This window comes from Cynocephalus volans, chromosome 13 (assembly GCF_027409185.1).
Source record: "Cynocephalus volans isolate mCynVol1 chromosome 13, mCynVol1.pri, whole genome shotgun sequence".
Taxonomy (NCBI): Eukaryota; Metazoa; Chordata; class Mammalia; order Dermoptera; family Cynocephalidae; genus Cynocephalus; species Cynocephalus volans.
The window spans coordinates 79151649-79170264 of record NC_084472.1 but is presented as its reverse complement, the minus strand read 5'-3'; the positions used below and the strand labels follow the sequence as shown (position 1 = coordinate 79170264).

The 18616-nt window shown below is 38.5% G+C and overlaps 1 pseudogene; it reads left to right on the top strand.

Moving 5' to 3' along the window:
- Positions 1 to 18021: 18021 nt before the first annotated feature.
- On the top strand, positions 18022 to 18087 carry LOC134362308 (U6 spliceosomal RNA; annotated as a pseudogene).
- The last annotated feature ends 529 nt before the right edge of the window (positions 18088 to 18616 follow it).

Here is an 18616-nt window from a genome sequence, read left to right as displayed (position 1 = left end):
TCACCTTTTTGTTCTAACTATGAGCATATCTAACTTTTATAAACTATTAAATAATCCTATTGTCCATTGCTATTAGGATAATTGTGTTTTTAAAAGTTTTCACAGTGCTAAAAAATAACATATCAAGGTACTTAATCCAAATAATTTCAGTGAACCATATTAAAAAGAAATAAAGGAAAGTGTCATATGACTTCTTTAATCTTTATAGAACAAAAACATATTCTGGTAAGCAAATGTCCTTATGAAGTACATTTAAAACAGAAAATGGTAAATGATCTAATTTGGTTCTTTGTTATTTAATTTGCTTTGGTGGAAGGGGAATTTGTTTTTTTCATAGTCTTTATGACCACGTGCTCAGCCACAAAAGATTATTTGACAAATCAATATGACTGAAACACCAAATTACCTGTGAGTTGATCTCATTTATGTAGACTGTAAATTCAGCAGGAAGGGATTATGCTTTATTAATCTTGTATCTCCTTGTATAACTTTGTATGGAGGGTTGCATATAATAGATGCTCAATATAGGTTTCTGTACCAATTAAAAATCTTGTTACCTTCTATTCTTATAATAGTCATTCTGTACTTATCATAGTTCATACTACCTGGTAAATGGATATTGAGATGCTTATCAATGATATCTGAAACAAGCAAAAACAAAATACAAAAACAAAACCCCCCAAAACACAAAAAACAAAACAGAGAAAAAATAGCTAGGAAGGGGGCGGATCACTAACATGAACTATATCCTTGTCCCCTCTCTGCGCAACCCCCCCCCCATCTAATCTCTGTTTGGATTTTCTACCTGGGCTAGAAGTGCTCTGTCTTCCAGAGAAAAGCAAGATACCTGGAAAGGCTATCATTCATTTACCAGAGAGAGAAGTAGTGCACGTGCACACACACGCAGAGCCTGGGTAGCTACAAAGCCCTGGTATGGCACTGTGTGCCTCTAAGAGTGGAATCAGTGGCCTTGTGCAGACAATGAAGCCAGCAGTAACAAACCTTAAAAGAGCTAGAAAACAATTCTTCCTATCGGTTTCTCTAAATCCTCCAAAGCGGAGAATCTGTGAATGGGAAGATGGTTTTTTTCTCCCTTCCTGAGGGTTGTTTTGTTAGAGACTTATGCTAAGAGAATAACTCAGCTGATAAAAATTTATTATTTATTCTTATTTAGACAACATTTTCCCTCCAATTAGAAGAAAATTGCTGCTCGTATCCAAAAATGCCTAATTCCCCAAATACCTAATTTTAATAGGGAGTTTATAGAATTTGCTTTCTACCAAATCAAAATCCTGAATACGTGAAATCCTAGATGTTGCCAATCTGATGGATTCCTAATAATTTTTAAATAGCATATATTATTTTAAAATTTTGAGCTGTTGGAAGATTGTTGAGGGATAAATTGGTAGTCTGTATTTTCTTTAAAAGAACAAATTCACAAAAACGAAGTATTCTACATTTAATTTATATTATTATTTTGGCAGTTTTATTTTTATGATAAAATTCTAAGTCTGTTATATTGTCTGAATTCTAAAAAGATTCAATTGATTACAGAAAAACTTATTAGAAAAATTTTCTTTGCCCTTTTTTCCTCTGGACAATTCCTGAGTATTTTTATACTTACTATTTACAAGACCTAATTTATTTTTCATGGCCCATCACCAATATCCAAGATAGTGTCCAAATTTTAAATTCTGAACTCTGCCTTGAGTGACTTCCAAACTAAATGGAATGGAAATACCTCAGGCAGTCTGTGTTTATACACAGTGGCAAAATTAACTTTAAATTACATGAATCACTGCACTGTGGTTACTTCTGAGCATACTGTGTATGTCCCCATGCAGAAAGCTTCCACTCCTTTCACTCTAGATAAAATGAGATTTTCTGAGCACCTCTTCTGAGCGAAGGACGGTGCTGTAACTACGTAGGTGGATAAGTCTCAGTCCCCGAATTGATGGTCTTTGTTGGAATAGATTTTTGAGCTGTGATGTCACTGTGTCTCTAGATGCTAAATGTTTCTTCTGTCAGTGGGTTTCAAAACAGGGATGAGGTCACTTATAAGTCAGGCATAGTGCCATTAGTGTGCTTGACTCTGCATTGTGCAAGATTCCTTTGTAAGACCAGTCAACTGCGAACAGAGTAGAGCAATGAAATACGTCACAGACATTCTCAATCAGTCTCCTCCTTGTGAAAAATTGTGGTAGAGCCTAGCAGTTGTCCATGTTTGATTTGGGCCATCTCTGAGAATGAAACTCCTAGCAGGGCCAGGGGGCGCTCTCTCTTCACGCCCCTTGCACATCAGTGTTATCTAACACCCAACTCTACGCCAAGGTGTTCATCAGTTAATGGATATTTATGAGTGGATTTTGTGGGCTTATTGGGCTAAGCTACAGAAGGAGCCACTGTTTGGCTTAACATCTAGACATCATTCTACCAATATTTTTCAATAATTTTATTTTTGCAAAGCCTTATTTCCATTTGGGTTCAATTTCCACCTGGAGAAAAATCCACCCTTTTGTAATTAAAAAGCATGTCCTTTTTAGATTATTTCAAAATGTTCTCCACTAAATCCCAAAGCTTGCTAGTTTGCATGACTCAAAAATGACTCAACATAATTGTAATATCAGAACACACGTAGCTTTTAGAATTTAGATGAAATGGGGTTGAAGCAAATTCAGTCAGTCTAAAGATACTAGACCTCAAAGGGCCACTTAACAAGAGTGTTCTAAGGCTAATAATAAGCTCCAGCTGGGAGGGGTTATAAGCATTATAGGCAAATGTCCAAGTTATCATCTTTTCTAAATTGCTGGCAAAGTTCTCCCAAAACAATCCAAGACAAAAATCTGGCCTTGGGTGACTAGCGATTTTTGTCCACAAATTCAGTCTTTTCTAGTCTCCCCATGTTTACACGAACCCAAAAGGCAGCAGTTAGAATGCCAAACTGCTTTGCCCTTGTGCTTGCTTGTCTCCTGGATGGATTCGTTAACCTTTAATCTAGTGCATTGAGTAGTCATTTAGGTTAAATTCTAGTAATTCTATTTACATAATATAAAGGATGTCTAGATTCTAGACCAATACCAAAAACCTAGATGGTGTGATTCTTTAGTACAATAGGAAAATACTTTTTTTTCAATAGACTGTGTACTCAAATTAGAACAAGAGAAAAATAGAGGAAATTAACATAAACTAAGAAAAATACATTTAAAAAAATATTGCTTCAATTGATCGTATATTACATGGGGAATGTTTTTTTAAATCCAGAAAACTCCCAGCTTTCTACTTTTCACGTACAGATGCATATGTCCCCCATCCCACTAATATTAGGCCCAGATTTGGAAGAGGGAGAGAAGAACTCATTGCTGATAACATTCAGAAACTAGAAAAATAGTTTATAGCCAAATTTGTTTTTTTCCTGTTGAGGCAAATAGAATATTGGTGTGTTTTATTTCAAATATTTTTTCTCGTTGAGGCAAATAGAATATTGGCGTGTTTTATTTCAAATGAACTAAATGAGCATAACATTTCAGAATTCCAAAATTTTACATTTACAAATGGTGTCATCTTCAAGTCGGTATCTAATTTTACAATTCACTACACTTTTGCAGCTTTGGGTGTTAAGTGCTTTACTTTGTCAAATATTACATGGCTGAATGCTAAAATTTCATTATTACGTGATCCACTTATTTCAGGCACAGTATTGGGGGAAAAACTGAGTTAAGTGTTTGGACTCTTTAAGTTTGTCTCAAATATTTATCAGGTGTGACTGAATATCTTTTTCTTTCTCCCTAAGTGTTTATCTTGTATGAAACCTAGCAATGCCTTCCGATTAGAATCTTGGTCTCCCCTAACACCAACACTGTGTTGGTTTCAAAACTTTGTAGAAGATTTCAATCCTCATTCGCCTATTTGACTGTATCTCTTCAACTGGAAAATCACGGGAAAAGGTTATGAATAGTAATGAAAGGACTTGGAGGTTTTCACTCTTCCGTAGACTTAACAATTGTTTGTTGAGAATTGTTCACTTGAATTCCTTTCCTAGGATGGAATGTAACATATTCCAGCTGATGCTATTCAGGGCAAGAAAATGGCAAGAAAATACATCATGATTAATTTGATAAATGACTCTAAAACCAGCACTGCTGCTTGGGAATTTTCCCTTTGAGTGCATTGCTTAGGACAAATTTATGTACCAAGTAAAAAAGAAACTTGTTCCATTTGACCACAAATCTAGTGCTCTGAGGTTTCATAAGATTTTCTTTTTCTTCTTTTTTAAACCTGTCTCCCCTGCCCCCACATAGTTTTTTGTTTGTTTGTTTGTTTTGTTTTTTTAACTTTAGATTGGCCATTTTATTTATAAATGTTCTTTAAACCAAGGGTAAGTGAACCTGGATCTAAGGTAGTGCCAGTCCCCCCTATTGCTGGTAATTTTCCTCTCTTTTGAAAGTAAGGCTTGGAGGAAAAGACAATGACATTTCTTTCACACCAGGGAAGACAGACCACTTGCCTTATAAGGTCAGGGCTTGTGTGTATTGTCTATGCACACACACACACATACACACTCACATATACACACAAATTGTGGTACAGTATACGTAACATTTACCATTGTCACCATTTTTGAGTGTACAATTTAGAGGCACTAAGTACATTCACGTTGTTGTACAACCATCACCGCTATCCATTTCCAGAACTTTTTCACCCTCCCAAACTGAAACTCTATACCCATTAAACAATAACTCCCCATCTTTTCTTCCCCCAGTCCCTGGCAACCAACATTCTACTTTCTGTCTCCATGAATTTGACTATTCTAGGTACTTCATGTAAGTGGAATTGTACAACTTTCCTCTTTTTGTTTCTGGCTTATTTAACTTAGCATAATGTCTTCAATATTCATCCATGTTGAAACATGTGTCAGAATTTCCTTCCCGGCTCCAGGGCAACACGTTAATAAGTCAATACTAACAACATTATTGAGGAGATACGGGTCACAGAATTGACAGATTGACACTTTGCCTAAACCTTCCCTGTCTGATATGGTAGCGACTAGCCTCAGGTGATTATTAAGTACTTGAAAGGTGGCTAGTCTGAATAGAGATGTGCTGTAAGTATAAAATACACACTAAATTTTGAAGACCTAGTATAAAAAAAGTAAAATATGTCATGAATAATTTTATATTGATTATATATTGAAATGATATTTTAGATATGTTGGGTTAAATAAAATATTAAAATTAACTTCACCTGTTTCTTTTTACTATTTTTTCTTTTTGTCTTTTTCGTGACCGGCACTCAGCCAGTGAGTGCACCGGCCATTCCTATATAGGATCCGAACCCGCGGCGGGAGCGTCGCTGCGCTCCCAGCGCTGCACTCTCACGAGTGCGCCACGGGCTTGGCCCTTACTATTTTTGCTGTGGCTACTAGAACACTTAAAATTATATAACTGATTTGCATTATATTTCTGTATGGTAAGTGAAGGACTAAACAATTATTAATCTGATTTTTAAATTCCCCCTAGACACCATCAGGATGGTTGGACTCTCCCTGTTTTACCCCAGACTCCTAATGGTCCTATCAGATGCATATTCACCTCCTGAGTTCAGATCATTTCAGTCAGTCCTGGGCACCCTGAAGGGCAGTTAGGAATCTTGAGATTCCCATCCCCATTTTGGGAATTCAGAGGACATTCCATTCATAGCCCTGTCCCTGAGAGTACCCTGGTGTCTGTCAGCTACCTCTAAAATCCAGAACAACCTACAGTTCCCCCAGGTTTAGAGACATAGACAGACCTTATACCAATAGAACGTTCTCACTCAGGGAATGAGAAAACACTGAGTCCTTCAGGGAGAATGGGAGAAGGTGCTGGGCATGGTGTTGGGGCTGGGGGAAGAGGGACAACAGTACACAGTATAGGATGAACAGAACCTGTGAACCAAGCTCTCCAGGTAGTGCAGGTACAACTGTCACACACTCCTTAGCCAGCTGTAAGTTTGTGATTACTTTTTTTTAGCATGCAAATATGCTTAAAATACTACAAATGGCAAGGTCTGGTAGACCAAACCTGAGTTAAAAGTGGAGTAACAAAGGAATATCTAGTTATAGGTTGCAAGGCGATCTCACAGTCACTGAGTGCAAGCCTTGCTAGCCTGCATCTGCAAGGACTGACACCTCACTGGGAAGTGAGTGGGAGACTGTGCAGGACAGCCAGGCCCCAAGGATCATTCATGCTTTTAATGAGTGATGGTGGTTACCCAACACTTTGACTTTATGTGGTAAACAGAGACAAACTTAAAAGCAAGGAAAAAAAGAAAGTTTTTCTTTTATGAAAGCAACAAAGAAACAAGGAATTGGCTCCACTCCCTGAGTCTTCTGAAATGTGAGAAAACCCTCTTTTTCGTTGCTATGAAGTGTCATCATCAGTATTGTCAGCATCCTGACAGAACACCGTATATTGCGTGTGCTTCTGTCTTCAAAACTTCCCGAGTTTTCCACAGGAGTTCTAATGCTTCATTCCCCCATGGCTGCGCAGGGCGCGGCTGTGCACAGTGGACGAGCCCTCTCTGACTGGTACCCCTTCCTCTGCTGATGTTTTCTAAGCCCCATGGGTAATGGAAGAGCTCAGGCCATCCTTGCCTTCAGCACATTTAGATGCTAGTTTTGATAACAAGGAAACAAATGTATTGGCTCCTGGTGTTTTTCTATACCTCTTTGGCCTCTGATGTACAGATGGAGGAAAAAAACACCTCTCTGAGCCCTTTCACAGGTCCCAAGAGGCAGGGTCAACTGTGACCAAAAAGCAAGGAAGGATCATAAACCAACCTCTAGGCTGAGAGACCTGGGAGGCAGGGACTCTGATACCTGCTCCTCCTGTCATCTCCACCCTGATGGTGCACAAGGAAGGGGATTTATCTTATAGGACACCAAGCAAAAATCTTTCAAGTCTGTCTCTTTGAAGCAATGCAACCTTTTCTTCTCCTACTTGTTTCCTAAACCTTTATAGCAGATTTCTCTAATTCCTACCTATATTTGTACATATTCTCAGCTGTAATTTTCAGCAAGAGAAGTTTACAAATAGGTGGGCATTATATAACACAAAAAGTTTGGGTTTAAAAAAATATGATAAAGCAATGCAAAATATTAATTACAGCAGTACTTGTACATGTATGAACTTGTGTGTTCTGGGTGATAGACACCCAAATGAAACTCTGAAACTGGAAAAGGCACCTTCCCAGGAGAAGGCTTGGGGTGTGGTATGATTTTTTTTTTTTTTTTTTTTTTGAGACCAAATCAGACCTTCGGATTCATTGAGACAAAATCAACTCATAATTATCTATAGCTAAATGTAAAAGTATACTTTGGGCTGTTTCCTATTCACTGAAGTGAATTTCATCATTATACAGGTTTTAATTATATATATATTGGGAGTCAAAGTTGTGAAGGTTTCAGGAGTATACTCTACTTCAGATTCAAGTTCTCTATAAATTGAATCACAGAACTCTGGGGTAGACAATGGCATAAAGTCACTTAATTCAGTGATCGGCTGCTTGAGAACTTCTGCAGTATTCTTCCAATGTGGTTGTACAGTCAAGGCTTGAATGTGTCAGATGACAGACTACTCAATATCTCCCCAGCCACCCATTCCATTTATGAAGAGTGCTATTAGAAAGTGCTTCCTCCACCCCTCTTTCTCTTTTCTTTCTTTCTTTAGTTCTTTCTTTCTTTCTTTCTTTCTTTCTTTCTTTCTTTCTTTCTTTCTTTTTTTAGCTAAATCTGTTTTTGTGGTCCTCAGCCTTTATCATTGAATTCTGCCTCCTCTGCCCCTGTGAAAATGTTCCTCCTAACAATCCTCAAAGTGTTTGAGGACAGCTGTCCTATCCTCCCAAGTCCGCTTTCCACATGCATCCTGTTTCTCCAACTGTTCCCAGTGTGGTGTGGTTTTGTATCCCCTTACAAACCTAGTCTGAACATATGAGGAGTCTTCAACAGTTCATGGAAAGATTCACATTATCTTTTAATTCTATTTCCCATGAAATTTTTGAAGTACCTTTGTATTTCTCCTCTGAATGTACAAACTTTTAAAATGTTCCTTTTTTAGTGAGGTGTCCACAATCAAACACAATGTATTGGCTATGGTAATTTTCCATCAGTAAACTGGCACTTTGACTGCTGCTTTCACTTATGACAGATTACTTTTCTTGACGTGAGCCCCTGGTGCTCACTCCAACTCTCCCTGAAGAAAACCTCCATGCTCATTTTCAGGGTACAGTCTAATGTTGGGTCTGAGTAAGGCCATAGGGGCCACTGCTCCTTCACCAAGTGCAGTGGTTCTCACTATGACCCACTCACCATAGGTGGCCAATGGTCGGGGACTTCCCAATAAAAGAGATTTCCTATTTAACATAGTGTTGGAAGTACTAGCCAGAGCAATCAGAGAAGAGAAGGAAATAAAGGGCATCCAGATTGGAAAAGATGAAGTCAAACTGTCCCTGTTTGCAGATGACATGATCCTATATATCGAACAGCCTAAAACCTCTACAAAAAAACTCTTGGAATTAATAAATGATTTCAGCACAGTAGCAGGATACAAAATCAACACACAAAAATCAGTAGCATTTCTTTTCTCCAATAGTGAACATGCAGAACGAGAAATCAAGAAAGCCTGCCCATTTACAATAGCCACCAAAAAAATAAAATACTTAGGAATTGAGTTAACCAAGGAGGTGAAAAATCTCTATAATGAGAACTACAAACCACTGCTGAGAGAAATTAGAGAGGATACAAGAAGATGGAAAGATATCCCATGCTCTTGGATTGGAAGAATCAACATAGTGAAAATGTCCATACTACCCAAAGTGATATACAAATTCAATGCAATCCCCATCAAAATTCCAAAGACATTTTTCTCAGAAATGGAAAAAACTATCCAGTCATTTATATGGAACAATAAAAGACCACACATAGCCAAAGCAATGCTGAGCAAAAAAAATAAAGCTGGAGGCATAACACTACCTGACTTTAAGCTATACTACAAAGCTATAATAACCAAAACAGTATGGTACTGGCATAAAAACAGACACACTGACCAATGGAATAGAATAGAGAATCCAGAAATCAACCCACACACTTACTGCCAGCTGATCTTTGACAAAGGCACCAAGCCTATTCACTGGGGAAGGGACTGCCTCTTCAGCAAATGGTTCTGGGATAACTGGATATCCATATGCAGGAGAATGAAACTAGATCCATACCTCTCACCGTACACTAAAATCAACTCAAAATGGATTAAGGATTTAAATACACACCCTAAAACAATAAAACTTCTTAAAGAAAACATAGGAGAAACACTTCAGGAAATAGGAATGGACACAGACTTCATGAATACGACCCCAAAAGCATGGGCAACCAAAGGAAAAATAAACAAATGGGATTATATCAAACTAAAAAGCTTCTGCACAGCAAAAGAAACAATTAACAGAGTTAAAAGACAACCAACAGAGTGGGAGAAAATATTTGCAAAATATACATCTGACAAAGGATTAATATCCAGAATATACAAGGAACTCAAACAACTTTACGAGAAGAAAACAAGCAACCCAATTAAAAAATGGGCAAAAGAGCTAAGTAGGCATTTCTGTAAGGAAGATATACAAATGGCCAACAGACATATGAAAAAATGCTCAACATCACTCAGCATCCGGGAAATGCAAATCAAAACCACACTGAGATACCATCTAACCCCAGTTAGGATGGCTAAAATCCAAAAGACTCTGAATAATAAATGCTGGCGAGGTTGCAGAGAAAAAGGAACTCTCATACATTGTTGGTGGGACTGCAAAATGGTGCAGCCTCTATGGAAAATGGTATGGAGGTTCCTCAAACAATTGCAGATAGATCTACCATACGACCCAGCTATCCCACTGTTGGGAATATACCCAGAGGAATGGAAATCATCAAGTCGAAGGTATACCTGTTTCCCAATGTTCATCGCAGCACTCTTTACAATAGCCAAGAGTTGGAACCAGCCCAAATGTCCATCATCAGATGAGTGGATACGGAAAATGTGGTACATCTACACAATGGAATACTACTCAGCTGTAAAAACGAATGAAATACTGCCATTTGCAACAACATGGATGGACCTCGAGAGAATTATATTAAGTGAAACAAGTCAGGCACAGAAAGAGAAATACCACATGTTCTCACTTATTGGTGGGAGCTAAAAATTAATATACAAATTCACACACACACACACAGACACACACACACACACACACAAAACCGGGGGGGGGGGGAGATATAACAACCACAATTACTTGAAGTTGAAACCACAAGCAAACAGAAAGGACATTGTTGTGGGGGAGGGGGGGAGGGATAAGGGAGGGAGGTTTTGGTGATGGGGAGCAATAATCAGCCACAATGTATATCGACAAAATAAAATTTAAAAAAATAAATAAATAAATAAAAAATAAAATAAATAAAACCCTCAAAAAAATTTAAAAAATAAAAAAAATAAAAGAGATTTCCAGCCATGACTCCATGACTCTGATTTCATGCTGGAACCTCGGTGTGCTTGACATCTGCAAAACAACATCAGCTTTCTCATTAGGTGTTATTTATTCCCCTCTGGAAGGCCTACTACAGGTATATGTTCTGTGACAAGTGTAATGTGTTTATGAGCATATGCTTAATAAATTATGGAAATAGCTGTGTTTTTAATACTCCCTTATTATATAAAATCTGATTCCTGTCGGCATTGGGCTGTTAGAAATATTTAGGAGTCTGCTTACACGGTGGTCTGTCAAAGCCTTTGATAATGATCTAGTGGCCTCACTGCAGAACTGCTGAGGACCCAGGATTGTGGGAGGCCCCCAGAGGATGATGCAAGCCCAGGGAACATGGAAAGTATCACTTTATTTATTTGTGGAGGCAGGTGTGAGAGTTTCCCACATTTCTCAAGGGGCCAAGAATATGTATTACATACGAATAATAAGAAACCACTGTAGGACGCAGAACCAATCTCCAATCTTAAGGTTAAAGACTTAGCTATGTAGCATTAACTTTATCAGAGATTCCCCCTGTTCAAGCCATTTGCTTGTTAGCACCCTAGGTTTCCTTGAGGGCGTGTGCTTTATGCAACTTTTCTCACTTTGAGAGCTGATATTGTAGCTGGTCTCCCATGTACAACAGGTGTAACTTCTAACAATCTGCCCCCACAACAAAGCCCTCCCTTATCCTGGCCAGGAAGGATACCCTGTGGTCCTTTACACCTGACCCTTAACACCTTCAGGGAAGGGCCTGATCCCAAAATGCATGAGAGAATCCGGCACCAAACACACTTGGATTACACCCTCTTAAATGAGATAACCTATGAAAGTGCCACTTAAGATAATAGGTTTATTAACAATGCTATAAATCAATCCTCAAACATGCAAAATTACCTAGAAAGTTTGCCTTGATGCTCTGTAGTAAAGGAAATGAAATTAAGTAAATACAGATACACTTTCCTGCCATGTGGGAGTAAATTAAAGTATTTCACACTTTATTCCCAGGCAATTGCAATAACCTTCTCTTGGTCTCCTTACCTTGCCTCTAATCTCCTCTGCTCTGGTCCATCCTCTACTACGTTGCCAGTTAGCATTGTTACTAGTCCTCCTCATCACTGTAAGAAAGTTTCTTAGGCATTCTAGGACCTCTAGAGACTAACCCAAATCTCCTACAGCTTTCCTAAATAATCTTTTCCTTCAGCCAAACTGGTCTTTTGTAGATTTTCAGATGAATCCTCACGTTCCTGTCTCCACACCTACATGCATAAGGAAAAGCTGTCTCTCTCTTTCTTGGTCCGAGTTTTCCCTTCCTTTCAAAGTCCACCTGATTTCCCACACTTCTCAGCCTCCAGTGCTCACTTGTCACTTGTAAAGGAATGTTTATAATATTTGGTATTTCTGGGAATTGTGTAGCACTGGTATATACTGCCTCATAGCTTTTGGAGGTAATTCTTCATGAGTCTCCCTTGTTCCTGCACATCTTGCAGAGACACTGACAGCCTTTGTTCTGGACTGTCTGTATGAGGGTGTTTATATAGGGAATACCTTAAAATATAGTCTCCCTCTAGGGAAAAGGGCAGGCATGACTTCTGTGCCTTAAGACCTGGGTTTCTTAAACTCAGGGACCTTCTCCTACAATGCAATCTACTGCATGTTTAGGTATCACATGGCCATCTGTGTCATCTTGCCATAATTGGGGCCTGGGGAACTGGCACAAGAAAAGGCAGATACTCTAACTATTGCTATGGCTATAATAAAGTCCTTTATCTTTGATCCAGGAGTCTTGTGTCTTTTGCCAGCATCCAAGATACTGTGGCAGGCTAGCTTGTTAACTTACAAGTAGGGTAATGTCTTAGACCTCTCACAGTTCTTGACAGAATCTTTCTATGGGAATCTCATGTCCCCTAAATGAAAAAGTTAGGGATTAGAGACAGGAATCCATATTGTTTCTTAATATCCCTGTGTTAGTCTTTTCTGTTGCTCATAACAGAATACCTAAAACTGGGTACTTTACAAAGTAGAGAAATTTATTTATTACAGTTTTGGAAGCTGGGAAGTCCAAGGTCAGGGAACACATCTGGTGAGGGTCTTCTGGTGGGGTCTCTGCAGAGTCCTGATGTGGCTCAGAACATCACATGGCAAGGGAGGCTAGAGCATGTTAATGTGTTCACTTACTCTCCGTATAAAGCCATAGTGCCATTCCCATGATAATCCATTTGTCCATTAACCCATTAATCCACTCACGAGGGCAGAGTCCTCAGGATCCAATCAAATACCACAGTTGGATTTCCCATCCCTTTAACACTGTTACAATGCAGATCAAGCTTCAATATGAGTTGGGGGGGAGGGGGGGAAGCTGGACATTCAAACTATAGCAGTCTCTGATATTTCTGTATGTATTCTAAGAACACAATAAGCTTTATTAAAGATGATACAAATAATATTAATAAGTCAAAATAATCACAGTAACAAACTCCCTGGTTTGACTCAGTTTCAACCCATACTCATTGTTCCTGCTCCTTATGGCCCTGGCTTTCAAGCAGTAGGGTTTAAAACACACACACACACACACACACACACACACACACACGTGCAATAGAGAGCAGGGAAGCAGTGAATGTGGGCAGCATAGGGAACAAGATAAAGGGATACGTTTGAGAACCAAGCTGTGGCAGAGATACCTAATTGCCACTAAATATTAATTCCACATTTTTTCCTTTGTAGAAAGAATCCCAATGACCCAGGTGAGTCTTGGCTCTCATCCTCCTTATCTCTCAAGTATCTTCATCACAACCTTCTTATGCATGAAACCACCTTCAGAGTCTTCTCAGAGAAGATCTGATAAGCCAATTCACTTAGAGGTTCAGTAGCTAAGAAGGCTTTTTGGGTTTCCCTATGAGAGAGAATCTGCAGTTCCTCCTACAGAAGGTTTTAAGGCTAAGGCACCATCAAGGAGCCTTTTACTGTCCTTCCTAACCCCCATTCTGAACCCAGATGTAAAAAGACTTTTATTTGCCAAAGAGGCAAGGTAATCAACTGCCGGGCAGTGCTCGCCATCAGCATGAAGTCACCAGTGCTGCACCCTTCCCTCACCTAGCTTCTGCCCCATGCAAGTCACCTGAACAGCCAGCAAGGAAAGGCTTTCTGAGATACTTAGAATAGCTGTGAATACCTATTATCAGGCTTCAGAGATGGCCCTTTGGGGGTTTCCAGCCTTAAAAAAATTGTTTTGAATATAGGCTGATATGGGGACTTTTTTTAAAGGCAATAACTGTGTATAATATCCAACTAGTCCACCAATAGGAGAGGCACATCTCAGCCAAAAGCATTTTCTGTGCTTTTTTTCTTCTAAAACAGGGAAAACTGAGACAGGAAAGGGGGAAAAATTCTCTCAGCACCTAAAATCTTTCCAGTTGAAAACACTCAAAAATATCAAGTGGCAGAATAAAATTACTAATAAACGGAGCTGTTAAGAAGCACAGCCCACCCCAAAGGAATTCTCTCAAAGGAAAGAAGCTTTGGCACTAGCCTGCCTGGCTTGCTTTGGCACAGGAGACAGTAGGCAGACCAGGTAGGAGGTGTAATCTTCACAAGATCCCAGGGGAGAGACATTCAAGCAACGGAGAAATTTGTGGAATGCTGGAGCCAAGAGGCCATAGCCAGAGCAGCAGCACAATGACTTTGTGACAAGACAAAATATACCCTGGGAGGCCAACAAGAACAAACCAAAAAAAGACTTTCCACAGCACACTCTGCACAAAAGCCTTATCGTCTGTCACATTCGGACATTTTCATCCACACTTGCATACGGGGACAACCACAGTGTCAACTGTACCATCCTTGACTACAAAGGACAACAGTGACAAATCTCAGAGCCCTTTGAGTTTGGAGATAGTATTGTTAACTACTGTCCATGCCAGATATTTTGCTGTCAACAGAGCTTCTCAGGTTATTTCTGCCTGCAAGAACTTGTATTAGATCACCCGACTCTTTTAGCTGCTTTCCTGAGACATGTCATAATGAAAGTGTTGTCAGCAGTAACTTGTCCTACATTGCCTAAATGACCACTGAAATTGGAGTTCCCAAACATAAACTTGAGACCTCTCACTCTGTTCACCTCTCCACTTTAGCCTGTCTGTGATTCCCTTGGGAACTTATCAGTGGCACAAAATGCTATCTCATTCTTCATTCTGGAAATGCTGAAAATCTTCCAAAAGAATAAATCACTTTCTGAGACTCCTTAAATGCCTGGTTCCAAACCATTCCTACAAGGATTTTTAAAGAACCTGCACAAGGAGGCTATTGTATGCATATACAAATAAATGACACAATTCAATGGTTTAATACTATCTGCCAAGTTAAACTACTGCAGAGCAGCTGTGCACATTTAAAATGATGCCTGGCACAACTGGAGATCCATAAATCATCAGCTGCATACTTTCGTCCAATTAAGAGAGTTAAATAAGAAAAAAATCCAAAAATTAAGATGTGTCTAAGGACACGGATGATATTGTCATTCCTCTCTGAATGCAAAAATAAATAAAAATAAAAATAAATCCCCATTTTCTAATGTTAAGGCTAGAGTTTCTTTTCTAGGGACTCAACTTTTCAGCCATATCAAATCCTGGCATAAAACTTTGTTTTTAGGAGGGCCACTTCAGGCTTATCAGTTTGTCTTTCTGTAAGGAGTAGGGCTAAATAGAAGTGATGACTCAGCCTGAAAAGCAATCGTTCTTAAAAAGGAGTGGATGGGTAAGCCAGGATCCCAAGGCTTTCCCAGGAAAATTACAGCCATGTTATGGGTTCGAGGCTTCATCTCTGTGCAGCTCATCCTTTTGTTCTGGCTTGTCATTTGTAGCACAAGACATACAGCAGCCGGGCCAACAGATGCCTTGATCCAGCTTTGGTTGGCCTTGGGCACATAGGCTTGACTGGAGAAGCCAGGTCAAACTAAAATGAAAAGAAGTTGCATTATTACATGTTGGGTCACTGTAAGATAGAGTAACCACCATCCTGGTTTGCTTGGATCTGAGGGGATTTTCAGGATACAGAAGTTTTAGTGCTAAAACCAGAAAAGTCCTTGGGCAGACGAGGCCGAGTTAGTCGACCTAGTAGGACACCAATTTTTAGGTTATTTAGGAAACAGGAATTATCCTAAATGAGCTGATAATTCTCGGCTTCTCTTCAGCTGAATGTTAAATCAAAACAATACGGGACCCAACCATCATTATGTAGAGTATCCTACCTGCTCAATTGATATCTATTAATTGAGCCTTTGCTTTGAGCTCAGCATTGTGCTATGTAAAGAGAAGGTAAGGAAAGTGTAATTATTCCTCAATTTCTTTTAATTCACCTCTGTAGAGTACAGCCAAGTAGACGAAAGACAGCTACTAAAGGATCGTGCATGACACAAACAGACTTGCTTTTATTTGGAGACTGGGGTCTCTTCTGGGCTTCTCCCTTGCACGTGGCCCCAAAGCCCTGCCCCCACTGCTCTCAAGAGTTTTCCAGGTCGGCACAACAACCACACAAACAAGTTGGCAGAGGTGGAAGGGAGAAAGAAAGCTCTATCTTTGTAAAGATAAAAGATTAATTTCTTCTGTAGATTATTCTCTAAAGACCATTCTTCAACAAGAGCTCCAAAAAACACACACATTATTTGAATAAGTATAGAACTTCGTAAGGGAACTACTAGGAAGAAATATTCATTCAACTTTGAAAAGTCTGTTTATTTAAAAACTTCATTGCTTTAAGGTCAGACATATTAAATCCTTATACATGACTAATAAAACATAATTTTGTTTGTTTGTCTGTTTTTGTTTCGAGGTTTTTGTTTGTTTTATGGCTGCCACTACTATAAGGCAAATGTATGCTTTATGGTTGGAATTGAAATTTTACTGTTTCTAATTATAAAAGCAAAATATTTTTATTAGAGAATACTTAGAAGACTCATGAAAATAAAAGAATGCTTGAATTACCTGAATTATTTACTTACAGTGTTTCATCCTATTTCTTTTCTGTGTGCATATATTTTTTATGTAATTAGAATTACCGTATGTCTATTTCAACATTTTGCTTTTTACCCCTTGATGCTATATTTTCAATATTTTTATGTATCATTGAGTATTCTTCTAAAGCAATGTTTGGTCTCAGGACCCCTTTACCCTCTTAAAAATTATTGAGTACCCCAAAGCGATTTTGTTTATGTTAGTTATATCTATTGGTATTAACCATACTAGAAATTAAAACAGAAATATTTAAAAATGTACATGTATATTACTCATTTTATGTTATCAACATTCTTCAAGAAAAATAACTATATTTTCCAAAAAACAGGGAGAAGAGTGGCATCATTTTAATAATATTCAATATCTGGCTTAAGAGAAGATGGTTGGATTCTCTTCTGCCATAAATTCACAATATATAGTTTTGGTTGAAATATGCATATATGAAGAAAATCCAGCCTCAAAGAGATTTGTAGTTGGAAAAGAGAAGAGTATTTTAATAGCCTTTTCAGATCATTGAAGCTATTCTTCAATACTACACCACAACTCAACAAATGGTAGTTTGTTAAGGGTTACAATGTGGTATCTGAAATCAAATCAATGAATTCTGTGTTCCTGTTTTATTAAAATCCATTGGTCCATCTTGCATTTTGAATGAATCTCTTAATCATGCTCAATTTCATAAGACAAGACACAGGTATTTGGAAAATATTAATTAATTAGTAAAAAAATCACATTCATTAATGACAACACCACTGATCTCATCAGAAATGTCTTTAAGTATTGGGAAGTTGCAATGGACTGAATACTCATGTCTCCCAAAATGGATATGTTCAGATCCTAATCTCAATGTGATGGTATTTGTAGGTGGGCTCTTTGGGAGGTAATTAGATCATGAGGTAGAGCCCTCATAAATGGGATTAGTGCCCTTATAAGAAGAAGCCAGAGAGCTAGCTAGTTCTCTTTCTATCATGTGAGGACATAGCAAGAAAGTGGCCATCTGTAAGCCAGGAAGAGAGCCATCACCAAGAACCTGAGCATGCTGGCATCTTTCTAGGACTTCCAGGCTCCTGAACTGTGAAAAATAAATGTTTGTTGGTCTTTAGTTATTTGTTATGGCAGCCTGAAGACAGAAGCTATAAAGCTCATAGTGTCAGATATACATTTTCCAAAATTCAAATTTTTACTTGAAATCTCAAATTTTGTTATTGACAACATTCCCTGCAGTGACTGGCTTCACTTGGTTTGCTTTAGAGAATATATCTGCTGAAAACTCAATCTGAATACTATAGTCTGTCAGTCATCCTTTCAAGTAAAAATGGCATTCTATGAAAAAAGAGGCTACTTAAGTTCACAACACAAATAATTGCACAAATTCTTATTCTCCAGACAATTGTCATACTTTGGTATTTGACTGAAGTGCCTCATGTGTGCTTCCTGTTTTGTGTCACAGCATATTAAAAACATGTACACTGTGCTCACTTTGGCAGCACCTGTACTAAAATTGGAACAATATGGACAAGATCAGCATGGCCCCTGCTATATTTTGCTTTCCTTTTCTGATGTTTTCAGATGGGGAAACTGAGGTTCTGATGAGTGAGGTGACTTGCCGAATTGAGGAGCCTTCCAGCTTCAAATCCTACTCCCAACTCCTCCTCCCCAAACAAAAAAAATATGTATACTCAGCGTTAAGATTTAATAAAAGTAATAATTTTTACTGATTCTTTCAAGACCGTTCTTAATTAAATTTGACTGTTTTGGGGTTTTTTTTTTTTTTGCCTGTGAGTGCATGACATTGAAGAATACATAATTATTAGTACAGTTGGGTACTACTGCGTTGTTTCATGCTAAGACACCTGCAGTTTTATCCATCATTACTTTTGCATCATCAGTGCAAACATCAGCCCAGCGGAAAAATGCAAATAATGCCTTAGTATTATCACAAGAACTGTTTGACCCCACAGACCCCCTGAAATTTAACACCTATGTTGGGTACAGGATAACCATAAAGAAGACAATAAATATTAGTATCCTCAGGGGCATGAAGGGGGAACCATTACTTTAAACTT